The following is an 18257-nucleotide window of genomic DNA, read 5'->3' on the forward strand; positions in this document are numbered from 1 at the left end:
TAATAATTATCTAATATGAAGATAACTGATACATTAGAAATAGAAAACCCACCCAACAAATAGTAAAGAAAATATACTCTATGGATCAATCCTATTTACAAAATATGAATCCAAATAAAATTCAGCCGCACTTTGGAAAGAAAAATGCAACATTATCTAATAGGTTTTTTCTGAGGAAGGCAAAGATGATCCATTATTAGCTAGTCATATAATTCATTATACAAGTAATTTAAAAAGTAAAAGCTATTCATCTAAAATATATCAAAATATAATTTAGTAAAATTCAACAACTATTGCTGATTTTTCTACAAAAAACACTGATATAGAATTTAATAGATACTTCCATGACATTGTGTGTGTGTATGTGTGTATATATTTGAATGAAATAAAAAAACTGTCACCACATTAGTGATGAAAAACTCTGAAAACACCAGACCATATAATTAAGAAGCACATATAAATAAGGTACAATAATTGGAATTTAGATGCCAAAAATTATCATTATTTGCATAATATATTTTAGAATACCTAGAAAACCCAAGAGAATAAACTGAAAGATTGTTAGAAAAAAATGATAGCATTTAATTGATAGTTATAGAATTAAAATTAAAAAAATCAATAACCTTTCTATATGCAAACAATATTCCATTAAAATATAGATCAAAAGAACATGTTTCCTTTAAAATAGAAAAGTAAGAATTATACATTTTCAAATGTAACATATGATATATATGTGTTGTATATTAAATAAAATCACATCTCAGATAGGAATACTTGATTTTGAAAAGATTCCTTAATTTCTCATCCACTAATTCAAAAAGTATTTATGGAGGGCCTACTGTGCATTAAATGCTGTTCCAGGCCCTGAGGACACAGCAGTGAACAAAATAATAAAAGTGCCTGCCTTGTTGTGGGGGGGGGGGACGTGGTGAGAGAGACAGTATACATGGTAAAAAAATAACTTCAGAGTGGTGAGAAATATAAACCAAGGAAGGGAGATAGGGCTGAAAAGCTGAATGAAAGTGTTTTTAAAAACAGCATGGCCACAGGCTGGTTGGAGAAGTTCTCACTGATGGGTGACATGTGAAGCTTTGACCAAAGAAAGTGAGGATGGAAGCCACTGTCATCCTCAGGCTGTTAAAGGAAAAGGCACTCAGAGGGGTCACCAAGTGCAAAGTCCTTAAGAGTTGGAGAAGACACAGGTGGTCAGAAACAGCAGTCAGGACCACTCATTTTAATAATATTAATACTCTAAATGACTTACTTAAATCACTCACAGTGATGATTATTAGTTAAATCATACATTACCAATATCATGAAGCTGTAACAATGAAAACATTTGATACTGGAATAGATTATGTAAATGTGTGTGTTTTAGTATTTAATAATTCTGGCATTCTAAATCAGTACTGAAAAGATAAAATAGTCAATAATGATGTTGAGAATGGGCTAGACAATTAAAACATAAATGAAATACTTGTGAATACTTGTCAGGTCTTATACCAAAATAAATTTCAGTTATTTATTTATTTATTTGTTTTATTTATTTTTCTTTCTTTCTTTTTTTTATTAAGTAATTTGTACATAGATCATAAATACATAAATTTCAGTTCTTTAAAAATACATATCCACCCTTGGCACCTGTAGCACAGTGGTTATGATGCCAGCCACATGCATTGAGGCTGGTGGATTCAAACCTGGCCTAGGCCACCTAAACAATGACAACTGTAACAACAACAACAACAAAATAGCCGGGCCTTGTGGTGGGTGCCTGTGGTCCCAGCTACTTGGGAGGCTGAGGCAAGATAATTGCTTAAGCCCAGGAGTTTGAGGTTGCTGTGAGCTGTGATGCCACAGCACTGTACCAAGGGCAACAGAGTGAGACTCTGTCTCAAAAATTATCTATCTATCTATCTATCTATCTATCTCCATAAAAATAAATTCACAAAAGCTCCAGAAGACAATATGAAGGAAATATGTATATATGTCTACATATCTCTGTATATGTCTGTATATATGTGTGCACATGTGTATTGTAGCACAAAAAATCTTTACAAGCAGATATTAAAATCAAGACTGTATTAAGGAAAAAAAAATGAAACAATAAAAATCCTCAAAGAAAGTATAGGAAAAACACTGGAAGATATCGGCCTGGGGAGAGATTTCATGAAGAAGACTGCTGTGGCAATTGCAACAACAACAAAAATAAACAAATGAGACTTTATTAAACTGAAACGCTTCTGTACAGCTAAAGAGACAGTGAACAAAGCAAACAGACAACCAACACAATGGGAAAGGATATTTGCATATTTTGAATCAGACAAAAGCTTGATAGATAGGATCTACAGAGAACTCAAATTAATCCATATGAAAAAAGCCAACAATCCCATATATCAATGGGTAAGAGACATGAATGGAACCTTCTCTAAAGAAGACAGATGAATGGCTAACAAACATATGAAAAAATGCTCATCATCCCTAATTATTAGAGAAATGCAAATCAAAACCACCCTGAGATACCATCTAATCCCAGCGAGAATGGTCCACATCACAAAATCTCAAAACTGCAGATGCTGGCATGGATGTGGAGAGAAGGGAACACTTTTACACTGCTGGTGGGACTGCAAACTCATACAACCTTTTTGGAAGAAAGTATGGAGAACCCTCAAAGAACTCAAGCTAGACCTCCTATTGACCCTGCAATCCCATTACTGGGCATCGACCCAGAAGGAAAAAATCCTTTTATCACAAGGACACTTGCAGCTCAATTTACAATTGCCAAAATGTGGAAACAGCCTAAATGCCCACCAACCCAGGAATGGATTAACAAGCTGTGGTATATGTACACCATGAAATACTATTCAGCCATTAAAAAGTGGAGACTTTACAGCCTTTGTATTAACCCGGATGGAAGTAGAACACATCATTCTTAGTAAAGCATCACAAGAATGGAGAAGCATGAGTCCTATGTATTTAATATGAGGACAATTAATGACATGGTGGGGGTGGGGGAAGGGGAAAGCAGAGAGAGAAAGAAGGAGGGAGGGGTGAGGGAAAGGAAGAGCAGAGAGAGAGAAGGAGAGAGGGCGGTGGGGTCTTGGTGTATGTGCCACACCTTTCTGGGACAAGACACTATTGTAAGAGGGACTTTACCTAACAAATGCAATTAGTGTAACCTGGTTTCTTGTATCCTCAATGAATCCCCAAAAATAAAACAAACAAACAAACAAAAACCCAGTTCTTTCAATAAATATAAATGGCTGTAATTTCCCACTCAAGAGAAATGTGATGGCTGAATGGATTTAAAAAAATACCAGCCAAGTATCTGCTATCTCCAGGAAACATATCTAACCCACAGGACTCATTCAGACTCAAAGTGAAGGGTTAAAAAACAATATTGCATGCAAATGGAAACCAAAAGAAATTTGCTATAGCAGTTCTCATATCAGATAACATAAACTTCAAATCAACAAAAAAGGATAAAGATGATCGTTATATGATGGTAAAAGGAAGTATTCAACAAGAAGACATAATGATTCCAAATATTTATGCACCTAACAGAGGTGTGCCCACGTTCATAAAGAAAATCCTACTTGATATAAACAAAATGATGAGCAGCACCATAATAGCCAGGGATTTCAACACCCCACTGACAAAATGGGAAAGGTCCTCCAAACAGAAAATAAATAAACAATGGACTTAAACAGAAATCTGGAACCTCAAAACCACTGAATAAATATATGTTCTTCTCATCAGCTCATGGAAAATTCTTTAAGATTGATCACACCCTGGGCCATAAAATAAGTCTCATCAAATTAAAAAAAATAGAAGTGATACCATGTATCTTCTCAGACCACAGTGGAATAAAGTTAGAAACCAACTATGCCAGAAAAATTCATGTCTACACAAAATCATGGAAACTAAATAAGCTACTGCTGAACAATATTTGGGGCAAGGAAAAATTTAAGATGAAAGTCAAAAGATTCTTTAAACTAAATGACAATGGGAACACAAGTTATCAAAATCTGTAGGCTATACTTAGGACATTCCTGAGAAAAAAAATTCATAGCCTTAAACGCCTACATCCAAAAAAGCAGAAAGATCACAAATCATCATCTCACGGAACTAGAAAAGGAAGAGCAAACCAATCCCAAACCCAGAAGCCAAGATCCGAGCTGAACTAAATGAAATTGACAACAGAAAAATTATACAGAAGACTAATGAAATAAAAAGTTGGGTGTTTGAAGAGATAAACAAAAATTGACAGGCCTCTTACTAGATAAACCAAAAACAGAAAAGAAAGGATTTCAATAAGCTCAATCAGAAATGAAAAGGCAGAAATCACAGCTTATGTCATAGAAATACAAAATTTGATCTCTGAATACTACAAAATTTTTATCCACATAAACTTTAAAATGTGAAGGAAATGGACAAATTCACAAAAAAAGATAAGAATGCTTATTAAAATAGGATGGAAGGGACTTACTTCAAAATTATAAAAGTCATATATGACAAACTACAGCCAACATCATATGAAGCTAGGTGAAATTAAAGGAATTCCTTTTTAGAACTGGATCCAGACAAGGTTGGCCACTATCACCACTTCTCTTCAACACAGTGCTGAAAGTTGTAGCCAGAGCAATCATACAAGAGAAGGAAATCAAGGGTATCCAAATTGAGTGAACAGGTCAAACTATCACTGTTAACTGACAATATGATCTTATATCTACAAAACCCTAAAGATCCTGCTAACAGACTCCTGGAATTGATAAACAAATTTAGCAAAATCTCAGATTATCAAATCAATGTACACAAATCAGTAGTATTTATGAACACCAACATCAAGTCAAGCTGAGAATCAAATCGAAGATTCAATAACTTTCACAATAGCAACAAAGAAAATAAAATACCTAGGAATATACTTAACTAAGGAGCTAAAAGACCTCTATAGAGAGAACTACAAAGCAAGGAGAAATTAAATTTCAGATGATATGAACAGACGGAAAAACATATCATGCTCACGTATCAACAGAATGAACATTGTTAAAATGTCTGTGCTACCCAAAATGACTTACAGATTTGATGCCATTCCCATTAAAATACCAGCATCATTTTTCACAAATCTAGGAAAAACATTTTCATGCTTCGTATGGAACCAGAAAAGACCTCAAATAACCAAAGCAACCTTTAACAATAAGAACAAATTGAGACATATCACTTTACTAGACTTCAAGCTATTCTACGAGGCTGTAGTAACCATGACAGCATGGTAGTGGCACAAAAAGAGAGACACAGAATTATGGATCAGAGAACCCAGATATACAACCATCCTCATATTGCCATCTGATCTTTGACAAAACAGACAAAAACATACAGTGGAGGAAAAAGTCCCATTAAATAAATGGTGCTGGAAAAATTGAATTGAACCTCTCTCTGCACCTCTTTCTTCTCACAAAAATTAATTTACAATGGATAAGAGATTTAAGTCTAATGCATAAACTTTAGGAATGCCACAAGAAAGTGTTGGAGAAAGTCGTATATATCAGCCTAGGCAAAGAATTTATGAAGAAGACCTCCAACGTGAATCTCAGCTCTAACAATAATTAATAAACAGCACTTGAATAAATTTAACAGCTTCTGTACAGCCGAGGAAACAATCGATAAAGTGAGTAGACAATGTATAGAATGGGAGAAAATAACTGCATGTTATAGTCCGATAAAGGGCCCATAACCATAATCTATCAGGAACTCAAACAAATATGCAAGAAAAAATCAACCCTATAAAAAAGCAGACAAAAGATATGAACAGAAGCTTTACAAAAATGAAGTAGACTAAAGGCCAATGATCATGGAAAAAATGTTCAACGTCTCTAATCATCAGGGAAATGTGGAAGATAAAAGCACATGAGATATCACTTAACTCTGTGAGAATGGCGTTTATCACAAAGTCCCCAAACAACAGATGCTGGTGTGTGTGGATGCAGAGAGAAAGGAACACCTGTACACTGTTGGTGGTACTGCAAACTAATATAACCTCTGTGCAAAATAATATGGAGATACCTCAAAGAACAAAAAGTAGACCTACCATTTGATCTGGAAAGCCCACTGTGGGGTATTTACCTAAGGAAAAAAGCCCTTTTAACAAAAAGACATGTGCACTTGAATGTTTATTGCAGCGCAATTCACATTTGCAAAGATGTGGACCCAACCCAAATGCCCATCATTACATGAGTGGATTAAGAAAATGTGATCTATGTATACCATGGAGTACTACTCAAGCCCTAAAAATATGTAACAACCTGGATGGAACTGGAGAAGAATCTAACTGAAGTACCACAAGAACAGAAAAACAAACACCACTTGTATTCACTATTAAATTGGAAGTAACTGATCAACACCTATGTATATACGGAGAAATAAAACTCAACAGAAACCAAGCAGATGGGAGCAGGGAGGAGGAACAGGTAATTTCACACCTAAAAGGTACAATGCACACTATCTTAGTGATGGGCACACTTATATGTTTGATTGAAACTGCACAGAAACAACTATGTAACCAAGTCATTTGTACTCACATAATATTCTGAAATAATGAAAAATAAATAAATAATATTTATTTGGTCATCAGTTTAGATGACCAAATAATATTTAATGGCCAATAATATTAATGGCCAAATAATATTTAATGGCCAATATTTAGATGACCAATAATATTTAATTGGTCATCAGTTTAGAAGAAAAGTCTGAATCTCTACCTCAAGTTTAGCAAGAATACCTCCAAAAAGATTAAAATTTCAAATGCTGTGAATGAAAAAAGTAATTTGAAAGCTATTTTCACCACACAATCCCACTGTTAGAAATTTAATATTGAGACAAAGTAACAAAAAGTTTTCAAGCATTGACTGTAATAGAGGAAAAAAAAAACTGGAAACAATCAATGCCAGTCAATTAGAGTCTAGTTGAATTTGAAAAATGTACATCCAAGCAATAAAATGCTGTGTAGCTATTTAAAAAGAATGAGGCAGATCTGTGTTTACAGAGAAAGATCTTGTAGCATTTTATTTGCTGGAAAAAGAAGTTAAGAAACAGTATGTTTAATGTGTTTGTGTTTTTATAAGTTTTAAAATGGGATTATATGTAAATAATAATTACATAGTTGTATTAACAATAAGAAAATCATAATAATACCCAGCACTTATTTAATTGTTACTATGTGCTAGGTACTATTTTATACACTTCACATGTATTAGTTCCCAACAACTCTAAAACATGGGTTCTATGAATAGGCCCTCTGTGACTCAGAAAGTCAAAATCAATTGCCTGTAGTTTTAGTCAGTGGTGTAGCAGAGACTCAAAACCAGGCATTCTGACTATAAATCCTACCCTGTTAACCCTTACTATGCTATGGCTATGCGCACTCTACACCATGCCCAGGATTGATTATTTTCTGGACACAAAAGTTTATCATGTGTATTTACCTGAGGTAGAAGAATGAAAGGTCGATACTCAAATATGGGACACTTACAGTTATTTGATAACTAACTTTCTGTACTCATTTGATTTTTAAAAAAACCATATACAGGTTTTTATCTTTTAAAAAAGTTAAGAACACTTCAACAAAAGGAGGGGGAAGAAAGGATTTTAAGCATCCTTAGGAGCTCTAAGGAAAATGAGCCCGGCTGGCACAAACGTCTCTCCGTGGCACAGAGCATGAAACTTGAAGTTGTACAACCTGAGAGTGGCGGGATCTTTGGCTCTGCGCTCCCTTCCCCGAGCCGCTGTATGGGACTGACTTGGAGCAGAACCCGGGCGCCACTGGGTTGCATTTCCTATCAGCAGAGATCAGAGAAGGATGCTGTCCTCGTTATCATGTCTCTCCTATCTATCCATCAAGTTCTTTCCTTTTCTGTATGCCTGACACCATGATACCCAGGAGCTCAGAGTGCTGCTGGACTCGGAACAAACAAGAGCACTGAGGGATGCTCACTTACCGTCCCCTGGGAAGGGAGCCTGAGAGCCAGCGCCGGTTGGCTAAGTCCCTGGCAGAGGCTTGGTTGCTTTGGCAGGGAAGAAGTCACCTTATGTCTCCAGGCACTGGCTAACGCGCTGGCTCCAAAGGAGGAGTTAACTCTGCTCTTCACTGGAGGACTCGGGTGTCAAGCATGCTGGCAAGGTCCTGGCTGCCACCTGAAACCTCCAGAATGCTACCTCCTTCTTTTCCAGGTTCTGAGAGAGAGGGTAAGCGAGGAACCTGGCATTATTGTTGGGCCACAGAGAAATAAAATCAACCCTAAGCAAACCCTCTGTTAATGTGAACTGATAAGGGAAAAATAAAAGAACTTAGCAGAGCTTCAAATCTCTATTTCCCACTATTCAGGTGTGGTTTTCCTGAATTATATCTTAATTTCCCCAGGTGATATAAAAAATGGATACAAATGAAGTCCTAACAGTGAGCTTTGACTCACTGAGTCGAGTGGTCAGAAAAGCTACTAGTGGAAAGTACGCAATAATATTTACAAGGTGATATGGGCTTGTGTGTGTGAGCTCACGTGTGCTTGTATGGAACAAGCACTGTACTATCTCCTGACAATGAGGCATCAGAGGTTGAAGGTATATACAGTATTTACAAGGTTAGGATGTGGAAAACAAAGTGCAAAGGCCAGTCACCTAGACTCAAGAAGAAGTATTTCAGAAAAAACCTAGGAGTATTTCCACATAGTGTCATTATTCTGGCTGCTTCATGGGTTCAGTTTCTTTTAAGAAGAGAAGCTAATCAGACACCTGACAGAGTTCGGGCTTCATCCATAAAAGAAATCATTGGCATTGGTCTAGAACAGTGATTTCCAAACGTTTTGGTCTTGGGATCGCTTTGTACTCTTAAAAAATATTGGGGACCTCGAAGAGCTTTTGTTTGTATGTATTAAACCTGTCTACACTGACATATTTTAAATTAAAATACTGGTAAGTATTTTAGTTTATTAAGCAAACACATCACATGTTTACACAAATAGTAAATGCTTATGAAAACAACAGTATTTCTTGAAATGAAAATAGAATTAGTGAGTAGTGGTATGGTTTTACACTTCTTCCCAATATCTTTACTGTGTGTCTTGATAGAAGACAGCTGGCTCCTTCTATCTGCTTCTGTTTTCAATCTCTCATGTTATTGTAGCTTCTGGAAAACTCCACTGTACACTTGGGAGAGAATGAGAGCAAAAAATGACAAATAGTGTCCTATTATGACAATAGTTTGGAGCGCACAGACCCCCCAAAAGAGTTTCAGCGACCCAAAGGGATCCCCAGGCCACACTTTGAGAACTGCCAGTCTCATTAATAAAAGCAGACAATTAAGTAATTGAAGTGATATGTGGGAAAATTACTGAGATTATTGGATTGAATAAGTATTACCAGCATTATTATTTCCACTACTAAAAAGCTACTCACTGGAAGATGAGCAGTCTGTTTTTTTAGGAAGGCCAGTTATGATTTTGAAAATCAGGCTATGTGAGGTTGTGTTTTGGGGAAGGCACATGGGAAAACACACATTCAGTTAAATACCAGCAATGACAAACTAGCTGTTCTCCTGCCTAAGTCCATGGTTAATGTCTGGGCAATTTGGCAACTTCTTTTGATCTCAATAATTGAGAGTTTTCAAGCTTTTAGGAATCATAAATCTAGTGACCCCTCCTTAAATTAAATGTTGTGTTTGAACCACTGTGCCAAGGTCATTTTTTAATAAATGGCAAATTAATTATAATTCAACCACTGCCGTTGACTAGTTAGGGACAGGTTTTTTGTGGTGGTTGTTTTTTTATCTTCTAAGAATTTGTAGGAGGATGATGAGAAAAATAGGCAAAAAAAAAAAAAAAGAAAAAAAAAAAGAAAAAGAAAAACCACTGAGAAGTTAGTACAATAAAACATGCAGTTTATTTATTTATTTATTTATTTGTCTTTGATTTTTGGAAGGATCTATATGGGAGAGCTGCCATCTTCATGTCCAAAATCTGACCTTCAGGACTATATGGACCACACAGGAATCTGATCTTAAGGGAATATATGCACCACACAGATAGCTGGAAAAGGGAATAATCAGTAAGAATTTTAAGACATTAAAATTCAATAATCATAATTTTTCGCAAAGTCATGAATTATGTAGAACATAAATTGGCTTATGACAAATGGACCCAAATAAACTTTCTGAAATATCAGATTATTGTGAAAACACTTTGTTACTCCTGGTAACTGGACAAGCTACTATGTGCAAAGAGAACAGTGGGTTTGCAGCACAATAAGCCCAAATAACAAGAATGCACATGCGTGCACACGCACACACACACACATATGTAAACAACCTGGGTGTGGGTTCCTCAGTTGCCCAGTTTTGTCCAACCCCACATTGTTACAGCTTCTAGGTATTTTTGGATAACATCGTCAATATAGCTTCATTATCAATGAGATAATATATGCAGAGAACCCGGCTCATTTCCTGTCACTTAGAAAATACAGTAATTTTTAAAAAGTCACCGTATCTCCACTTCCCCCCACCTCGTTCAAAAGGACAGAGCAATCCGTAATTGTAAAGGTCTGGGTACTTTGTATTTTGGCCTGAGGATTCCGCTGCCTTATTAGAAAGAGGTATCATTAAAATTAATTCCTTGATATTTAAGAATTTGGCTTAAGAAGTTAGAGAAGGCACTGCCTTTGGGTTTCAAGAGGAAGATGTTGCTAGAAACATAACTTATCAGGAGAACTATGAAGCTGTCATGTAGTTGAGCGATGGGGGGGACGCTGAAATTGTAAATAAGCATTTGTAATTGGTGTGATATGTAAGGTTAATTGTAAGAAAGTAAACCAGACTAAATTTGGTGGTTTTTTTTTTTTCTGTTTTATTCTAAGTGTAGACTTGAAGATAATGATTTACAATGTGTGTGCCAAGCAATTCTAAAAAAGAAACATACACACGATTATTGAATGTCGCTGTAAGAAGGGACTTTAAAGATGATCTATGCCCTGGTTTCCAACCAGAGGGATCCTGCTCCCAGGCAATTTGGACCTGCCTGGGAATTGTATTGTTGTCAGAGTAACCATTTAGGAGGCCTGCAGATCTGGCCCTAAGTAGTACCTCACAAGACTAGAGATACAAACTGTCTTGCAGTGTACCCGGGGAGCCTTGGAGGCCTTGTCTCATTCCAAATGCAAATAGCATCCAAAATTTCAGAAGAGTGGGGAACTTACCTGATTTTCTATTTTCCAGGCAACTATTAAGTGGAATTAGGACAAGAATCTTCGCCTTCTGTGCCTTGGGGCTTGCTCTAATAAATCTTGATAAAGATGTATTCAATATCTGGTGAATGAGAATGACTCTTACTCTGAGAATCATACCGTATTTTACAGCTTTAAAATACAGTGGCCTGTTAGTCATTCTTAGAATAAATAAGAAGCCTTTGTTATTATTCAAATAATTTAAGAAGACCAATCTCTAATTTGAAAGTCATTCATTATGCAGGTAACTGCACATTCCGGTTCAATGTATACTGCGGTTTTCCAGGTTGAACAACAGAGCCCAGTTAGCTTAACAGTCACGAGAATAGAAGACAAGAATCAAGAAAGTTTTACCCTCCGCATAAAGCTGTATCTTGCTTTATAGACTACATAGTCAAAAATAACAAGTATTACATACAGTTTTGATTAATCTATGACACGCAAAGAGAAAAATTAGCAGTATCTTGTTCACAGCAACATTTCTTTGATTTATTGCTGCTATAAAGATTCAGTGTATTCAGTTCAGCAAAAAAAATGCTTTTCTGGGTTGTAATAATCTGAAAAAAGAGTATGTTTGGATAACACAAGGACATGAATGAAGCAGGTGCATGAAGTCTCTGAATTATGCAAATTTACAGATTAAAAAGTGGGGCTCCAGTTACACCAACTGGAGTAGGATGGAATTATCAGGACTGCCAGGCCCTGTGTGCCAGGGTGCCGGCCCTACAGTCTCCGCGGTCTGTAAACAGTGTTTCCCATGATCCCGTGTGGCGTGTGGGGACGATGATTCACAATTTCTAGCTCCATAAGGGGAAGATCATAAATGGAGACGCTACTGGTGACAAAGGAAGAAAGTATACATACATAATTTTTTGATGGAGTCTTCCTTTTGTGTGACATAGATAAATTAAAATATAGGCAATTCTTACCCCTGATTAGCTAGACTAGGAATTTATATTTTTATTTATTCTATTGTTTGGGAGAGTTTGGCCCAAATTTCTTTCCCACAGGGGAAAGACAGGCTGTCATTTGGGTACCATCCCTAACTCTTGAGTTTTCTAGTAATGGATGAGGAACCCGTGCATTGGGAACCAAGCATGATGTTCAGATTTGTTTTGGGGGACAGTGTCACCTGTTCTTCAGTGTAGACAAGCACAACTCTTCCAAGAGCTGCTGTGTTTATACGCTTACATCAGTCAGAGCAGAGCCATGAGGTAAAGAGCAGAGTGGTCCGAGAGCCACATCTAAGGGCTCATCTTCATAGGCACTGGACACGGCCAAGAATGGCCGGGGATGATGCTGCAACATCTGGTTAAGAAAATGCTGTGAAGGCTATGTTGACCAGCTTCATGAAAGCATTTCAAATTGTATGTAAAATCAGCACATTGTACCCCATGATTGCATTAATGTACACAGCTATGATTTCATTAAAAAAATAAAATTAAAAAAAAACCCACTGGGCTGGGGGCTCTCATGCCAATCCGATCTCTGATCCCTGGAGTCTCATCTCAGCCTCGTCTTTCGCATCGTCCTTCTCTCTCTTTCTCTCCAGTATTTCTCTTTCCCTATTACTACCCAGCTCTTTTCCACGCTATTATCCTTCTGTGGTTTCCCTCTGTTCTCCCTTCTTCCCCTTATCTTCTTTATAGCACCAAGCTATAAAGCATGAGATAAATATTTAAAATAGTGACATAGTGTATCTCCATGGGGTACATATGCTCCCACAATCTACGTTTACACCCGTATGTTTGAATACAGCTCTATATAGCTTGTATGCTTCCCAAAGAGTGTTTTTTTTTTTTTTATTTATTCCTGGAGCACTCAGCACATATTCACACATTTCAATATTTTTCTGGCAGTGTCCTTTCTGATATGCTTGCCTACTGACATATCAACAGCATTTCAAGGCTCTGTTCAGATGTCACCTCTTATGAATTTTTCTGGCATCCCCTTAGGTACCTCTCTTAGGGTGGTTTCCTCTTCTCTTTTGGTAAGCTAATCCCCTCTCATGGCTTTATTTACTAGCTTGATGTGAGTAGAATTCCAATCCACAGTTCTTTGGTGCTAACTTTGATTCTGAACTGCAGGCTAACATGTCTACCAATCACTTATTAAATATCTTCCCATGGCTGACTAGTGTATGTGGGAGGACGACGCACCCTAAATGACATATTAGTAGCTCCTAAATTCATACCCATGAATGCACAGATGTGCATACACCATACACACCTACTCCAGATATCAATGGACACATTTTCTTATCCTATCCATAAAAGCAATTTGAGTAATCTGATGCATTGATTATTTTTTAAAATTTGTATGTTACAGAGAAAATTGCAGTTTCTGAGCATTTCTTCATGCACTGCCTTGTGTAGCATTTTACCAAGGCACACATGATCCCTAATAACCTGCTGCACTAGATCCTGGAGGTCCCTGCCCTACGGAGGCACTGAGGAACCTCAACTGACCACCCACACAAGCCTTGAGCCATACATCTATTAAAAGGAAGGCTTTGAGGGCACAAGAACGAAGTGTGGGATGCTTTGAGATTGGGTTTCCATAAAGTTCATGTGCAATTTACTATGTTAAACTATTTTAAATTGCACATGAACTTTAAGTCCACCTTTCATAAATTGAGAACCTTCTGATGCTCTTATATTCTATCTGGAAAGAGGTCCACAGTCCCATTTAAAAAATGTTCCTTATAAGCCAAACAGTCAGAAGTATTATAGCCACAGCACAGATGGGAGTTTGTTCCAACATGGGACAAACATTTCAAACACCTTCTAGATACAACAGAGAAAATGGGTCCCTATTTACTGGAAATTGCTATGGTAGTTTCCACAAATAGCGGTTTACACATTCGTGCTTGTTTCTCAGTCTGTATGACTACCCATCCTTTAAGAGGACTCGCAGGCCGAAAGAAATTAAGGCACTCTAGTATGTGTCCCTTTCCTCTGTCAAATAAATTAACATCAACTACAAATGGATTACATATTGATCATTTAAAAAAGGCATTCTATTTACATCTGAAGCACCAATAGATTTAAATTTCATATCATTTATCCATGCATTGTAAATTGAAATCTAACAAAGTATTTTATTCAATTATATTAGTAATCAAATATATCCTGGGTGCAGAGATAGCAAAAAAGATTCAATTGGTTATAAATTTATTAATTTAATCAGTGTTTTTCAAATTTGCAATGCAAGAATTTATTCAGAAGGAATCATTAAAATACATGGGGAGAAACAGCATCAGGATGTTTAGGGTGAGAAATTTGTTTCATAAACTCACGTAGAGATTCCTCACTACCTCTATGCCACTTTCTGGATTTCTTTTTTTTTTTTTTTTTTTGAGACAGAGCCTCAAGCTGTCCCCCTGGGCAGAGTGCCGTGGCATTACAGCTCACAGCAACCTCCAACTCCTGGGCTCAAGTGAGTCTCCTGCCTCCACCTCCCAAGTAGCTGGGACCACAGGCGCCCGCCACAACGCCCGGCTATTTTTTGGTTGCAGCCATCGTTGTTTGGCGGGTCTGGGCTGGGGATTCAAACCCGCCACCTTAGGTGTACGTGGCTGGCGCCTTAGCCGGTTGAGCTATAGGCGCCGAGCCCACTTTCTGGATTTCTAAGAGATTCACCATTTTCTTTCATAAACTTCCTACATAAACTGTAGCCTGACTGAGATACACTGGATATAATTGACTAGGATTATTTTCAATGAAAATGTTAAGTTCATTAGTTTATATAAAAATTTATAGCTACATAATAAAATAATGGTTTTATTCTCAGTTTCCTTTCCTCCACAGTAGAGAAGCCAACTTTATGAATAATTCCTAGCAATGCCCAAGTTAAAATCTTCTGGTGTGTCGGAAGCTAAAACCACTGATGAATCATCATATTGATGAATGGCCACACAAATTCAGACCACACAAGACTCAAGCTGGGCCTAGAGTAGGTCAAGGAATTGTTAAGAATTTCAACTTCTTTGTGAAAAAATTGATTGTTGAATTAATATTTTAAACTTATAATCGCAAAGACTTGACATGACAATCAGTCATGACAATCACAATTTCTTTGTGATCTTTTTCTACTCTGTGACACAATTCATGGTTGGATTGGGTTAAATAATTGATAATAGTTACCACAAGGTTGTTTCAAAAGTAAATTGTGTTTAAATGAATTAAATGTTTTTCTTTCTTCAAAAAAGGTTTTAAAAATTTTTTTTAACAGAAGAGATAATAATATACACTAAAAATATGCCTCAGATCATGATATATAAGATTTTTAAAATGAGAGACCTAGCTATTGAGGCCCCTAGTACCATATTCCCCCGAAAATAAGATCTATCCCCAAACTAAGCCCTAGCAGGATTTCTATGCATTTGTTAAATATAAGCCACACCCCATAATAAGACCTAATGATGGGAGTGGCTATGCAGCATAGCCACGCCTTACATTTCCATGAGGAGGAGCGGTAAGGAAGACTGGAATACCTTTATCTGCCACAGCTCCTTTCTCTGAGCAGTTCTTACACTTGTGCAGGTGTGCGTGTGGTAACCACGGTGGCAGGCATCGCATTGGGCAGGTGCAAACGGCTAGGGGAGAGGAGTTCATGCATCACTAGCACCAGCCCCACCAACAAAGTTGGCTCCCCCTGTCAGGTGCCAGAAGAAGATGTCTTAACTGTATTTGAATAAACATAGATTGTTGTATTGTACTTAATAAAATTAAGACAGCCCCTGAAAATAAGCCCTAGTGTGTCTTCTTGAGAAAAAATAAATATAAGACAGTGTCTTATTTTGGGGGAAACATGGAGTGATTTCTAGAGAGCTGTCAGGGCTATGAGTAGTACTATTGCCACTTGAGTTTGGATCATATTACTTCAAAACTGGAAAATACTATTTGTAAATTGCATTCTAAAATAATTGACTGTCATTCTTATTTTAATTAAGGGTTTGTGAATCAGAATATTAATTTCAATAAATTATACAGTTTGCCTCCCTGTCATTACAGCTGTGCAAGGTCCAGTCACAACTTGGTTTTACTGCTATTTGTTATTGCTTTTTCCATGCCACCTTTCTCTGGTGACCTATATGCCAAACTTTAAAATAGGGCAAGTAGACACTACTCAACCTCCAAGAAGAAATCAGTCCCATTTATCCTGACAAGGAAAATAAAAATCACACGTATCTGTTTAAATTTTATTTTTTTAGAACAGTTTTAGGAGCACAGCAAAATTGAACAGAAGGCACAGAGCTTTCCCATTTATCCCCAGTCCTCACTTAGCCTTCACTACTATCAAAATCCCAATCCAGAGTGGAGTATTTTTTGCAATCCATGAACCCATGTCGACACATCAACATCACTCATAGTCCCCACTTTATATTAGTGTCAACTCTTGATGACATTGTGTGGATTTTAAGAAATATATAATGACACGTATCCATCCTCATAATGTCCTATAACGTAGTCCCACTGCACTAAATGTCTTCTGTGCCTCACCGTTCTTTAGTCCATGGAAATGATTTATATCTATAAAAACTACTATATCCATAGTTTTGCCTTTTCCAGAATGTCACATAGTTAGAATAACGAAATATGTTGGATTTTCAGATTGGCTTCTTCCACTTAGCAAAATACATTTAAAGTTCTATGTCTTTTCATTGCTCAATAATTCATTTATTTTTAGTGTTGAATAATATTCTGTTGTCTGATGTTATCACAGTTTATCTACTCTTTCACCTGTGAAGGACGTCTTAGATGTTTCCAAGTTTTGGTCATTATGAATAAAGCTGCTATGCAGACGCATATCCATTTTTGCATGAACATAAGTTTAAAACTTATTTGGATAAATACTAAGGAGAACAATTGCTGAATCTTGTAGTAAGAGTATGTTGAGTTTTGTAAGAAACTGATGAACTGTCTGTCTGCCAAACTGGCTGTACCATTTTGTGTTCACACAAGCATGATGAGAGTTCATGTTGCTCCACATCCTGGCCAACACTTTATATCATCAGAGTTTTGAATTTTGGCCATCAAATACGTGTGTTGTGGTATTTCACTGTTTTAACTTGTAATTCTCTAATTACATATGATATGGGACATTTTTTTCTATACTTATTTGGCATTTGTATATCTTCATTGTTCAAATATTTTTCCCATTTTAAATAGATTATTTGTTTTCATATTTGAGTTTTCAAGATTTCCTTGTATATTTCAGAAAATAGTCATTTCTTAGATATGTCTTTTGCAAGTATATTCTCACAGTTTGTGGCTTCTCTTTTCATTCTCTTTACAGTATGTTTTGCAGAGCAGGTTTTAATTGTAATGAAGTCCAGCTTATAAATAATTTGTTTCATGGATCTGGTGAGATCATATAAATTTTTTCCTATGTTATCTTCTTGGAGTTTTATTGCTTTGCATTTCACATTTAGGTGTATGATACATTTTTAGCTAATTTTGCAAAGGGTCTAAGGTCCATGTGGATGTTCAGGACGTTTAGCACATTTTGTTGGAAGGTGTATCATTTCCCCATTGCATTGCCTTTGCTCCTTTGTCAAAGATTAGTTGACTATATATTCATGTGAGTTGGTTTCTGAAATCTTTATTCTATTCCATCAATCAATTTTTCTGTTCTTTTGCCTGTAGCACATTGTCTTGATTATAGCTTTATAGTAAGTCTTGAAGTCAGGTGATGTCTGTCCTCAAATTTTCTTCTCATTATTACTATGTTAACAATTCTGGGTGGTTGACCTCTCCATATGAACTTTGGAATCAGTTTGTCTATATATACAAAAATAACCTACTGGAATTTTGATTAGGGTTGCATTGAATCTGTAGATCAAGTTAGTAAGAACTGATGATACCTTGACAATATTGAGTTTTCCTAACCATGAACATGGAATATTTCTCCTTTCATTATTTTTTAAAATTTCTTTACTCAGAGTTCTGTAGTTTTGCTCATATAGATCAGGTGCTTTTTTTTTTTTTTTT

The sequence above is a fragment of the Otolemur garnettii genome, unplaced genomic scaffold (assembly GCF_000181295.1).
Source record: "Otolemur garnettii isolate 467f Iridium unplaced genomic scaffold, OtoGar3 scaffold00119, whole genome shotgun sequence".
Classification (NCBI taxonomy): domain Eukaryota; kingdom Metazoa; phylum Chordata; class Mammalia; order Primates; family Galagidae; genus Otolemur; species Otolemur garnettii.